The sequence below is a fragment of the Macrosteles quadrilineatus genome, unplaced genomic scaffold (assembly GCF_028750875.1).
Source record: "Macrosteles quadrilineatus isolate MER2022 unplaced genomic scaffold, UCM_ALF_1.0 Scaffold_3__2_contigs__length_128488019, whole genome shotgun sequence".
NCBI lineage: Eukaryota > Metazoa > Arthropoda > Insecta > Hemiptera > Cicadellidae > Macrosteles > Macrosteles quadrilineatus.
This window is the reverse complement of record NW_026542596.1, coordinates 74251140-74265435: the sequence shown is the minus strand read 5'-3', so window position 1 is coordinate 74265435 and position 14296 is coordinate 74251140. Positions and strand designations below refer to the sequence as shown.

The following is a 14296-nucleotide window of genomic DNA, read 5'->3' as shown; positions in this document are numbered from 1 at the left end:
AATTTTAATTTGTAGAATTGTTTTGAAGCCGAAATGTAAACACAATCAATTTACTCGTTTCGTCAAAGACTGGGTCATCATATTTCAATGCACAGAACTACTTTTTTGGAAGAAATATTTGTCACTTTGCTGTCAAGCTCAACAATGGGTTCTAACAGTTTGATGTTTAAAATGTCCCATTTACAGTTTTGGAGGGGCTTAAGAATAATTTACTGGAGGGAGTGTTTTATAGTGTCCATGATTTGTTAAGTATGCTTTTTGTTAGAGGTTTATGTTTTGTTTGTTTACCTTATATTGGTGTGTAATTAATTGTATTTGACTCATGCAAGGTTTTTGCTATGTTTAGAGAAATAAAGGGGTTTTTGATTTGAACTAGAATAGCTTCAACATTTTAACTTTTTAAATTACTGGGTCCAAGTGGCCTTGGGGGGATTGGATATAAATTTCAATGGATTTGTTTGTTCTTATCTCAATTAAATTTGTCAGAGGATTAATTCAAAGAACTAATCTCCTGAGAAAAAAAAAATATTTAGATGTGAGAAACGGGCAATGTGTGATTCATACATGCTGCACTTCAAGGAAAAAGTTTTGCTACGACTTGTACTGAATTATATTTAAAAGGCATAAAGATAAATATTCAGCTTACTTAGGAAAGAGCTTTATGTAGCCTAACTAAATGATACAGAAACCATGTTTGCAAGTAAAATAGTTAAACCAAGTCATTCTTATGAATAATAAAAAATGAATTACAGTGCAGTAAGTTAAAAGAATTCAAAATTTGGCAAAAATACGTTTTCGGGTAGTTTTATTGCAGCTACATTTTAAAATTTATCTAAGTTAGTAAAATTTAAAACTGACGTAGAATATTTTCCTGCTAAAAAATGGTTTCGTAATAAAAAAAATATCAAGAAAAATACATTTTCCTTGGAGTTTTAAAGGATGAAAACATTATAAAAGATCTTTCGTTATCTTTGTCAAATAATTACCAACAACAATGTCGATAGTCAAAACCCAAATACATAAAACATTTTGTGTTAAGAAACTAAACAATTTGTGCGAAATGGCAAATATGTTAGATCATGTTTACATTTCTACGTCTTGTTTGAAAAACAGCTGTTTTCCTGTAGAAACGACAGTCCATGGCCACGTGGTTGAACAGTCGAGTGCCACAGATGACAATTCCATTGTTGAGAGAAGATAAAGAACAAGATAATAAGGTATCTGCAATCAGCTGAATCGATAATGTAATGATTAAAATAAAGAAGAATCTAATTAATTACCTGTGGCTTTAATTTGTGTAATTTATTAGTGTGGATTTGATATCTTATTACTATTTGTATATACTAATTGATTCAGAGTAGTTTTTAATTTGATAAAATTAGGTTTTTTACAGTTCAACTTTAATTTTTATCCTCCCAACAACAGATTGTTTTTGTAAATACCAAATTAAATCCACAGAGAACAATAATATTGTTTCTATGTGCGTACAAGACCAGCTTATATAGTTAGTTAATTAATACAGTTATACATGTATACCTAAAACTCTATCTTATAAAAATATAATTATTTTGGTTTTTTTTTAGTTAGAAGGTGTAGGGCGGGATGAACTTGAATAAGTTCGCGAACCAGCATGATCGGACCATGGGAACGGGGCTGTATGGGGGATTTTTTGGGTGAAAATTGGGATTTCCCATTTCCAACCAAAAAAAGATAAAATTTACTAATTGACCCTATTAAACTATTTTAAAGAGCTTAAAAAAATAACAATTTAGCATACTGAAGCTTTTTTGTATGGCTATTGGTTAGGCTACGGAGAAAATTCTAAAAATAATGTAAATAAAAAATCCCCATATTATTTTTATGGTGAATAAATAAACTGCTGTAGTTTGCTTCTTTATGGATTTATTCTAATAAAATTTCGATATTTTGATTATTTCATAATAAGCTATTAAAAATTAGATCAAATCACCTTATTACCTTCCCGTTTGCAGCAAACCTGAGTACACATTAAAAATTAGTGTTGTTTAAATGGGAAAAAAATATAACAATTCTGAGGGAATATTTAAGTGTAGGATTGCTGCGGTGGGGCTTTATTTACTCTATCAAGCAGCTGTGGCCGTGGTAAAGCCAATTATTGCCGCACTGTTGACGAATGACTAGTTACTGAGCCTCGCGATTGGATACTTTCTCTCTTGGCCAATGATTGTTGCACGACGTCGCAGTATTACATGCCATTACCGCAGCACAGCGCCACCTTTATCAGTAGAATACCACACTAAAGTGCCAGAGTATCACTGATGTGCCACAATACCAGCCTACATAATAAGAGCAATCCACAATATCAGTACTGTGCAATTGGTAGAGCACCACCAAACAATATCAGTGCAATGGTACAGTACCGCAATATCAGTAGAATGCAACAATATTAGCGCCACAGTACCAGCAAAGCCCCATAATATCATAACAATCCACAATATCAGTGCTGTGGAAATGGTACAGTACAGCCAAACAATATCAGTACACTGTACAGTACCGCATCTCAGTAGAATGCAACAAAAATAAAGCTAAAATACCAAACAAATTCCCACAATATCAAAAACAATCCACACTATCAGTGCTGTGTAACTGGCAGAGTACAACTAATAATCAGTACATTGTTAAAGTACCGCAATATCAGTAGAATGCAACAATAATATCAGTGCCACAGTACCAGTAAAGTCACAATATCAGAACAATCCACACTATCAGAGTTGTGATACTGGTAGAGTACAGCCAACAATATCAGTTCAATGTTACAGTACCACGATATCAGTATAATGGAACAATATCAGCGCCACAGTACCAGTAAAGCATTACAATATCAGAACAATCCATACTATTAGTACTGTACAACTGGCAGAGTACCACCAAATAATATCAGTGCAATGCTACAGTACCACAATATCAGTGTCACAGTACTAGTAAAGCCACACAATATCAGTGCTGTGCAACTGGAAGAGTACAGACAACAATATCAGTAGAATGCACCAATATCAGTGTCACAGTACCAGCAGAGCACCACAGTATAAAAGTCAACAATACCAGTTCAGTAGCACAAACTACAGCACAGAACCTCAATTTCAAAACAGTGCACAATATAGGTGCAATACTAGTTCATAATGGCTGCTATGATATGGAAAATTCAATTGGGTTCAACAAATTAAGTAAACATAGTATTTATCATTTGATTTATTTTTAAGTGATTGTTTCAGTCCACTTCCATTGATGTTTATCAAGTTATTAGTTCACAATATAATTAGACGTCTTTGTGTAGGCCTAAGTTTTCTTTTAGCTTATAAAACCGTAATTGGGTACAAATACGTCATTTAATTTGCTGGTGTGAGGTCAGTTTTGACAGAACAGCCACTGGGCAGAGTGGTCAGACAAACGTCAGGTTTGTTGATAGGCGTCGCTGATTCGTTGGGCCAAGGTCAGGATAACTACCCACACACACTAACACTCTCTACACGCAATGCACACTAAACGAGCAAAGTACATAGTACCCGAGGAGGAGAACTCTCCCAATTCTGAGTAAAGTCAGCAGCTTGATGGTTCGGAACTATAGTCTGTATGATGGAACCTGTCTGGGGACTGGCCAATGGCTGCTTCCATTACGTCATCGGGTCTTCGACATCCACAGAAACTGTGCCAACGTCACAACACCAAAAACCTAAGGCAATGGCCAATGGCCACACCGTTACTATAGTACTATAGTCTGTACAATGGAACCTGTCTCCTGACCCTCCGCCTACCTGGCCAATGGTTGCCCCCATTACGTCATCGGGTCATCAACATCCACAGAAAACTGTGTCAACGTCACGCCAAACCTGTTCCACAGTAAACAAAGACCTTGGCCACACCGTCACTGTGATTATCATATCGGTTCATTCTGATTTCCACATACAGGCGATAGTAAGGAACTTATCTTGGCATGCGTTGGCGCATGAGTATACGTGTGATGCATGTCCGTCACCAGAGGAAGTCTAGATTGCCAGTTTGTTTGAGTAACAAATATACCAAGGTTTTTTGTTTTGTTTGAATTATTTTTAATAGTTTTTAGCCAGTGAAATTTTGTAAGGCTTTTATATGGCGGCACAAAAGACTGAACCTGTTCCCTTACACCGAAGAATAAAACCGCAAGCAACTAAACTAGGAACATACTATAACCTTTTAACTTTGACTATAAATACACTTTCGTAAATAAGAAATACCCTCTTCTAACATACGTTTCATAAACGGGAATGGGACACCTCTCTAACGTGTTTGTGCAAGGAAGACAAATCAGTGAGGAAGTATGCATTAAAAAAAATTATAAACCCAATTTATAATTTAAAAAACACACAAACTATTGCAAATTTACAATATTTAGCTAAACAATATTAAACAATATTTAATTTACAATGTATTGTTACAAATTTATAATTTGTTAAATTTATTGATATATTTATTGAGTTTGCTCTGGTAAAATACAGTAGGCCTAAAGCAAAGGCATTAAGTAATAATTGCGTATCTTAGTAAAAAAGGACCTGTATTATTTACTATTACGTTGTATTTTATCGTAGATTTTCTACTGGTAGAATACTTATCGGTTCATTGAACTGAATATGGAACCTGGAACTTTCCAAGTGATATCTTAATGATTGGCAACTTCAATAGGTGACAATCATTTATCAACATGCAAGCATTAATCAGTCAGATCCCATCAGCAATCAGCTGTTGAGTACAACAATGCTGATTGTGTCGCTTCTATCAGCTGTTGTATAACGGGTCTACAGGACATGTGTTAAAAGAGATTTGTGTTAGATGTACTAATAATAGCTTCTGATGTTGTTTTGATAATCAGTTCTTGATTTGATTTTAACGTAAATATTTTAAATCTTTATTTTTGCAATTATATATTTATTACGACCGGTTGCCTACAGTATGCTTTAAATCTATCCTGGATTGCCATACTATAAAAATGTCTCAACCAATAATTATATTTTTTAAATCAGTGGCTCGTTAGAAACATAACTGTTTGGACATATCTTATTTGTATGTATCCAAAATAATATAAGTTAATTTACATCTTATTCGAAGACAACATTGTTGGCTTCTTTAGACTTCTTCGTCACTAATGACACACACAATCGTTCAGTCATATTTTAATTAATTGTTATTAAGAGTACTCCAATAAAATTATGCGTATATGGACCTGTGTACGTTATTTAGGGTCAGGTAATGTTGGTGATTTTTCCTACACTTGAAACTGATGGGAAACACGTGTAAAATGTCTTTCAAAAATTACCATGTAGGTATTTATTGTCATTATCAGAAACAAATGTTTTATCACTATCCGTGATTATCCAACGTATCGAAGCAATAAGACTATTAGATTGTCGTTAGATATTTCTATTCAATTACTAAACCCATAATTTTATTACGGAAATTATATTTAAGGCCAACATCATAAAGTGCATCTATACCATCATCAAGCATAAAAGTGGCATATTCACGTTAACCGCCATAAGACATTGAGAAAATGGTGACCGGATTTGGTGCATGAGGCAACTATGCAACAGGTTCTTGGTCCCTCAGGCAGAGTTTTGCGAACTAATGACGCCGTAACTTAAACTTTGACTACTTCTGGATATAACCAGTGTTAGCTGGAATTTGTGTATTTTTCCATCTTGTGAAGTACCTTGAAAGGACATTTATAAGAGTCAAAAGTAAGATTTTCCTGGTTGAAACGTATAAAAGAGAATACAGCGACACTGGTTTAGGAATATTCTGCCTTAAAACTAATCATGTAATAATATAAACAAAAACCCTTATTAGTATTAACATTGAAAAATTTATTGTTTCTGCTATTATATAGGAAAGTGTAAATATCTAAATTATAACAGGTTACGTAGCTTGACGTCCACAATTCCTTAGTCGGTATCCGTTGACTATAGTTTCGACTACTACGTAGTCATTATCAAAAACGTGGACGTCAAGGTACGTAACCTGTTATAATTGATTACCAATTCCGGAAGGCTTCAACATGAATAAATATCTAAAGAGAGTAAAATGTTTTTGCTAAAGACAAATTTGGAAGTATACGTTTTGAGTTTAATCTCCTAGAAAATTTTATGAAACATCACACAAATGTATCATATTTCTATATTATGTTGAAATAAAAATAACATTAATTTTGTAGCATTTATTTTTTCTATCAAATTTGAAAAACCATTACACATTGCGTCCAATGGGGCAATGTAAAAAAAAATATTTGTTAGAAACAACACATTAATAGTGTAAAAAGCTTTTTAAGAGATATGTATCTATGCGTCACAGTTGTACCCGGTATTATAAACAATGCATTAGAATATTAAAATTACTAATAAATTGCTAGCTCGCATTCGCATGTCGTTTAATTACAATAATAATCATTTTCCTCATCACATGCTTTAGTAGGAAATAGAATTTTTACAAGTTTATATTTAAAACAATGAGTTCATCATGCATGTAATCTAGTTTTGTGTTTCGTTCTAAGTGCTAAAATTATCCTTGATGGGTTGGTTCAAACCCCGCCAAACAATAAAGACTTTTAGATATGAGACAATGTAGGCAACCCAGTGGTTAAGAATCCATGGAAACTGTACATATCTAGACAACAAGAAAACTATAGGTTCCTTAGGTGATTCATGTAAATTCTTCATCTACGTAGGAAAACTTCTTCGTTAAAAACACACATAAAAAATACAGTTAACGTTAAACAATGCTATTTAATAAAATTGATGTCAGAAGATAATTGTTCTGTAAAAATATAAGCCTAAATGCATTGTCAGCTAAATAATCAACCACTATTTCAAATTGTTTGTAATTATTGTACCTAAAATGCAATTATTGTAATATATTTTTGTGCGCCTTTTAGAAATGCAGTACCGTGGTTGTTTTGTTTACAGTGTCCATGATTTTGTAGCTAATTCTTTATACAACTTCATATTGATTAATACATGATCTTTTGTATTTAACTTAAATAATTTATGTTAAACGAAATATTTAATCATTTGTTGGTTCTTGAATGCTATGTGTGATGACTGATTTGTTTTATTTGGTCAGATAAATAAGTTATTGATTTGCTTTTGACATAGCTTCAGTTTCTATTACTTGTATCATCCTAAAATTATCATCATGTATTAGTTTCATTTCAGTACTTTTGAGGATAATCAGTGAATAAATCAATGGGGAAATTAAGAGAATAGTGAAAGAATTAAACTGGTAGATTATTTTCCTAGATTTAATAATTTAGCTTAGTTTATCAACGTGATTAATAGTAGTAAGTATATATGCAATCTTTTAGGCACAACGAAATTAATTGAAAAGTATAATTTAAGTTGAACAAACTATTTTTATTCCAAACTGAGACGGAAAATCAGTAAATAACGTGCAATTACTTTAGCGAATGTTTAAATAAAACAGTATTAGCATGTTATACACTCGTTTGAGTATTTTTAACTTGTCCAACATTACCAATTTAACACTTATTTCATGAACAGAGGAAAGTATTAGAGTTTTCTCACTTAAGTACTATAATGCGTTTCTCAACACTTTCAGTATACCTATACTTTTTCTCAACTTATATTGTATTTTGTGTAAGACTATTGTACTTCTTGACCAAACTATTCTCTAATTTCCAAAGTCCATTACGCGACCTACATCACGCCTGCAACTTCCGGGCACGTACTTCACTAAATTGTTAATTGTCCTCCTAGAACTTCAACTGGCAAACTTGACACTGACAAACGTTTAGCGTAACACGGTGATAAAACTGAAGGTTTCCCTTTATCCATCTCACAATTGTTGTCAAGTAACACATATTTTGTAAATTATTTATTTTACCAAAAAGTAAATTTTAAGCTGAGATGTATATATTTTTGCTGCAGTATATTCGTTGGTACATAATCTAAATTATTTGCCATGTTTCCAAAGCTTTGCGTGCACTTAGATTTATAAAAATGAATTTATTCACAATCGGTTAATATAACACCACTAATGTAAACAACAAATTTTACAAGTTAATCACATATTTCATGCTACAACAAATAGATGACGCAAGTAGGACTGCGATGAAACATGTTAATTACTTTGTTTGGAATTAATTGTAAAGGTTAGTTTGTGTGTTTTAATGCTTATATCAGGCAGATAAGTAAAACTTTTCCAACAATTCCGAATCTGGAAGAGTTTCTGTTTTCAGGTAGGTAGGGGTGTAGAACTTGACAATATTACTGGAACTGAGTTACATACACTGAGTTACTACATATACTACATATACTGAGTACTGAGTTAATAGGTGAAGACAATAAATAGATGTAGTAACACTTCGGCCCAGTAACATTTCGGCCAAACTCAAATTTCTTAGAAAAACAGTATCACTTCGTCCCACTCGCTTTTACAGATGATTAAATAAGCTAATGGAGTAACATTTCGGCCCAACGAAAAATTGACAAGGGTTGAGGAACGCAGTTCAGGTAGTAAGAGGTACTTGACCTGTATACTTTGCAACCACCCTCTGGTGGAATGTCGCCCGACCGTCACCCCTTGCATCCTCTGACCTCACATGACGGAGAATTGGTGGAATCTTACCTAACCTAACCTAACCTAACCTAACCTGTCAAATATTTTGTTGGGACGAAGTGTTACTAGTGGGCAGGTAGAGAGTTGGACCGTAGGCCACATCTGAGGGTTTCGGGCCGAAATGTTACTGGGCCGAAGTGTTACTTGGGCCGAAGTGTTACGACACGACTCCGATAACTAGATCATAAACTAAAATCCTACATCGCTTCCGCAACCAGCAAAATGTCCTCGAACAAACCAATGACTTTCCTAATGAAATGCAAGAATAAACTACACTTCGTTCCAAGCTGCACACATTTTGGCGAGATCATTAAATACTTAACTAATGAAATTAGCATAAAACTGCAATTTAACTGCCACCGACAAATTATAATTATTAAGAGGCAAATCGATCTTATTAATACGATTTTGCCATCGATTGGTCGACGATTATCCAAATCAATCATTGATCGATAGTCAGATTAGCCTAACTACACAGCTCAGATAAAATCAAAGCCAACAAGTAGTTCCATTCACAATTCCGCGGTCCATGGACTACAGTCAGCTGTTCACGGCCTACCTCAAGGATCAGCTGGTTATCTCGGTCATCGTCTATCAGCTGTTTCCAATGTCTGACCGTCCGCTACTTGGTTATGTAAGCGATTAATGCAATTACTGTAGGGAAATGGGTCTGAATACTAACTGTAATCGATTGGAGACGTGAAAGAAAATTGTATATACAAATTCAAGTGTTCATTAAGTGTTCTTTTCAACGAATATTTTCCGTTCTTAAAAAACTGACTCATATTATTTTTAACGATATCTAACGTAAATATTATGGGTTTTTCATAACTGTTCATGATAATGAAAAATGTATTTCGTTGAAATAATCGTTAACTTACCTTATAAGGTTAAGAAATATTAGTGTACCTTAACCATTAATAAAAGTAATGCAATAAATCGTAATCACTCCGTACCAAAAGTAGCTATTTTCGATAACAGCTGACATCAATTTAAGCTAATTTTGAGCAAGGGAAAAACGATCAGCTGATTTCTCTCTCTCTAAATTTACTTTCCCTCTCTCTCAATTAGTTCTCGATCCCTACTACGCACGCTAGTGATTTGTTAAGGTTTATTTTAATGATTAAAATCAGCTGTTCATTGTTGCTCAATCTAAATGTATACAGAAACATTCATTAGTTTGTTTTGCTGTGCTTTTAGCATAGTACGTGTTTGAAATTGCTCTAAATATGTCTATAATTTCTGATGATTATATAAAAAAGGCTTCAGAGATAACTAACATCCTTACCGCAAAGAAATCACGGTAAAGATATGAAAAGGAATACATAACTTTTACGAACTGACACAAATTAGGCCTAAAATTGTTAAACCAAGTAAAGTAAGTTACGATTTTTTGTTAATTTTATATTTATCTAAAAAAAATTAATAAAAAAATACTTTAACGTTACTTTAAATAACGAACTCCAGACTCCAAGTATTGATGATTCTATAACAAGTTTAAGAACCAGTAGCAACACGTATTTAACGATTGAATTTATTTACAAATACTTGAAATGTTTAATTTATACTCATCCCCATTTAAAATCTTCAACTATCAATACATTGAATCTCAAGTATTAAATTTGACATGATGTCTCATTGCTTTTGCTTTTAGGAACTCACTAGTTGAAAGTGTTAGGAAAACTACACATATGATAAAATTGAAACAATTGATGATAAAATATCTTAAGTGTTACAATCATTTCCAGTACTCCGGTCTAAATGTCAATGAACTTAAAACCTGAAGTACTCACTATTCATCATCATCAGACACTCCACCTTATTATTCGTAAATCGTGTTATTCATAATTATTATATCCACCAAATTGTTATCATAGCTGAGACACCAGAAACTACGCCAAATACGATAGTTTTTGTAATTCAAAGAATTGTAAAAAATAGTATGTCTACTTTTATTTCACGTCATAGATATTAGCTACACTAAACATATTTACTATTACATAATTGATTATTAGCCTAAAGAAAACATGTTAATTGAAATAATGATTCTCTTGTTGAAACGTGTATGTATTTAGTAATTAGCTATTTAACCAACTGCGACTTATACAGGGTGAATCAGACCACCAGTCCACATACGGGATATACAGCCGCTTGTGTAAATGTTTACCCACTTCTAAAATAGCTAGGGATCTGAATTTTTGTGAAGGTCTGTTTCGGTCCCAAACCACCCAGAAAACCCTAGAGTTACATTTTCAAACTACTAACCTCGCCAAAAATTCCCTTAATTCCCCCTTTTTTTTAGAAAAACACGTTTTTTAAGGCTATAGCTCGAAAACGGTAAGCAAAGATTTCAAAGAATGTTCATGGTCAGTAATTAAATTTTCTACAAGACACTCCTAGGCATATTTCGAAAATTGCACTCCTTCACCTTAAAAAAACGCCCTACTTCTAAAATTAGTAAAATTACTTACACTTTTGACGTGTTTTTATTTTTTTTTATTACTTTTCCGACATATTATTTTAACTTTTAATGATACCGACATCGAAAGAAAATTGCCTTAAGTGACATTTTAAAATTGTAACAAAAAATGTTTGTTAAATGCCGGATTTTCAATAAAAAAGTTAGTTTTTTAATGCTTGTTGGGCTAAACCGTTGTGCACAGGTGGTCTGATTCACCCTGTATAACTGGCTAACTATTTGTAAAGAGGAGTTGTACAGCTCTGAAACCATTGTTCTATGTTCAATCTTCTCTTAAAGATTTACATAATATGTCCTTTGATAATTGTACTATACACGATTAGAATAGCCTTGCATATGTTGGTCAGTGTGTTGCACAACTTTACAGTGATATAAGGAAAACTATTGTATTGAGTAAAACAGTAAAACTACAATACTTACACTGAAAAACGTTTAAAAGTTGAGTATGGCCTTGAACGGTTTTAATTGTATGTAATTGTCATTTACTACACTGTTTGTTAAGTCTGGTTTATACGCAAACACGGCTTAACCTTAATTATTATCTTCATGTATTACCGTACTTCAGTATAAGATGGATTATTATATTTACATACCACCCTGAGTATCTATATTAACAGGCAAGCATATTTCTTAAAAACCTATTTTCTCAGCTCGTGTGTATCGCAGCTAATCTACGAATACTGTTAGAAAGTTTTTTCCTGTAAATGTGCAGAATCCCTTTATAAATTAAAATCGGCTCAAAAATAAGCACAAAAAATTAAAAGAAATTATATAGGCCTTATGGGTAGCTATGCCGGTGACGAAATAACAGAAAATATAAACAGAAAATCAAAACAAAAATGAAAGAAATTCCAATCACATGCTTTGTTTACAGTGTAGGGTGAAAATAAATAAGTCTGTGCATTACATATGTTTGGTCGAGTTTTCGACCACTGGACGACCTCTAGTTATAAAAAAAGTAAATGTACTTAAATTGTATTTATTCCTGAAAGAACTTACCTCTTAGGTGTTCGATTCGAGATATCGAATAGTTTCTCTTTTGATTATGACCAAATTGTAACTCCTACGTTTGATTAAAATTAAGTAATCATTTTCTATATTATGGCTGTTTTGTTAATTTATGTTTTGGTAGGTCGTAAATCTCTGTTTGGCTTTAAAACTTTACGTTTGAGTTAAGCGGTACCTTGATTCGTTACATACCATGTGATTAAGACGAGGGGAAATTGATGGTAATTTAAAAGATAGATCGTTTTCATTTCTGAACTTCCCAATACATTATATTTGAACTATTTAACCTGCTAGTTCATATCAAGCTTTGGATTGCCTTCAAAGTTTTTGAGTTTTTCATACACTGAAATCTTCTGAAAATTGAGGCATTTAGTTACTTTTTGCCCTCAGAATTCCAAAATCTAGTAGACCATTGTGATGAAAAATTACGTGGAAATATCGTGTCTCATAGGAGTATTCCAGCAGTAAACTTTCCTCTTCATCCAATTTAAGACTCCCTTACCTTTTACGAACACTCCTTATAAACCACGGCTTCCTCAAATCTCACGTTTTATGATCTTTTTTCTTCTCATCTAACTTCTTAACTCTTTCACATCTTCTCTCCCACAATTAATTCAAGCCGTGTCTCATCACATTCTTGCTCAAGGTCTAAAGTCATGTTTTTGTTATTAATCACTCCATAAGGAAAACTTGATTCAATTGTGCAAACCTGTCAGCTGTTACCTCGCGGTTACCAGTCTTGTTTACGGTTCATGGATCAAATGACGTCATCGCAGGCGTGGTGTACACGGCCTTCTAGAGGGAATGCGGCACTGGCAGAAGGAATGATGGAAAATGTCAAAGATACGTTGGAAATATAACTGGTTCTATTACTTATTCACTTCAACGGCTGGAAAAGAGCCATTTTGTGCATTGCCGGGTATTACTTAACAATTAATTGATAAGAGAGGTTAAGTTGCCTTTTTCTGACCAATTAATTCCCAAGTTTGTGATTAGGTGAGCCACTTGTGGATTTCTTGAACAGAAAAGGTAACTAACCTCTAGTGATTAATTGGCTGGACAACATTGTTAACAGCTGAGAGGACCAGAAAGATTCCCACCAATTCTAGTGCATGTACTGGAAAATATTTTCACCAAAGGTGAAATAATGGGGTCCTTTTTGAAAGGAGTTCAATTTAGGGTAGCCAAACGAGAACCCTAACCTAAAATAGCGCTACATAATACCATTGACTATTGGATACAGAAGTTGTATTAATAGTCAAAGATAATACATACGTTTTCAAAGGAGCGTAAAAGTACATGCAGGGCTTAGTGTATGCTCTCTGACTAGCGAAGATAGGCACTAGTTGTTGAGTTCGTACCCCATGAGAGTATTTAAAAAATGAAAGTTGTAACATTGATAGGTTTAGAAATTATTTGTTAAACTTAGTATTATTTGTTAAACTTATCTACTTTTGATATCTAAATTACCTTTTTCAAGATAACTGGAGTAAAATGGTCTGTTTTTTAATGAAATTTGGTACAAACGTGTAAATCTACGTTTATTCGAACGAGTTCACGAACCAGCCTGATTGAACTAAGGAAGCAGGGTTTACATAGGGGAAGTAAAAATAGGGGTTTCCCTTTTTCAACAAAATAAAAAATTAAATTTCGAATTTTTTTTTTAACCATTTAGTAGAGCTTCAAAACGACTAATTTAATATACTCTAGCGTCTGCAGGTTTGCTGCTGGGATATTTTCGTTTTCGCCTTTAGATAAAATCGTGACAAGTCTAGGCTAGCAATAATGGTTTGTCAAAGTACCAAGTACAGTAAAGTGTTGGCTCACGGAGCAGCGTTTTGTTCAATTATTGCTCTGTTATCAAAGCATAGATAACATAACCGTCGCTAGACTTACCATACATATTACCAAGGTCACTGAGCAATGAAGATTGCTAACCTAAACACGTTTTATAGTTTTGAACATCCCATTGTAGATTGCATGATCGTGCTTAGTTTTGCATAATTTTAATCACAAGGCTGAGATAAACTTCGCTTGGGATTCTTTATAAATTTGCTAGATATTTTCTTTACCTCCTGACCTGCTTGGGAGAGCTACTCAAAATAATTCTAAGCTACCCTTTTAAAACTATATAAATATTTGTATTTTCTTGAATGTTTACCTAATTCA

The 14296-nt window shown here is 33.3% G+C and overlaps 1 protein-coding gene across 2 annotated transcripts in view; it reads left to right on the top strand.

Moving 5' to 3' along the window:
* Positions 1 to 14296, top strand: part of LOC128990947 (proton-coupled amino acid transporter-like protein pathetic) — a 57624-nt gene that overhangs the window by 252 nt on the left and 43076 nt on the right. Inside the window, exon 1 of one of the 2 annotated variants that reach the window (XM_054413623.1) lies at positions 1155 to 1217. The exons of the other annotated variant lie outside the window; for it this stretch is intronic. The gene's annotated coding sequence lies outside the window, so the exon portion shown is untranslated. Of the gene's footprint in view, positions 1 to 1154; positions 1218 to 14296 lie in introns of those variants that run through there. 2 annotated transcript variants of the gene reach the window in all.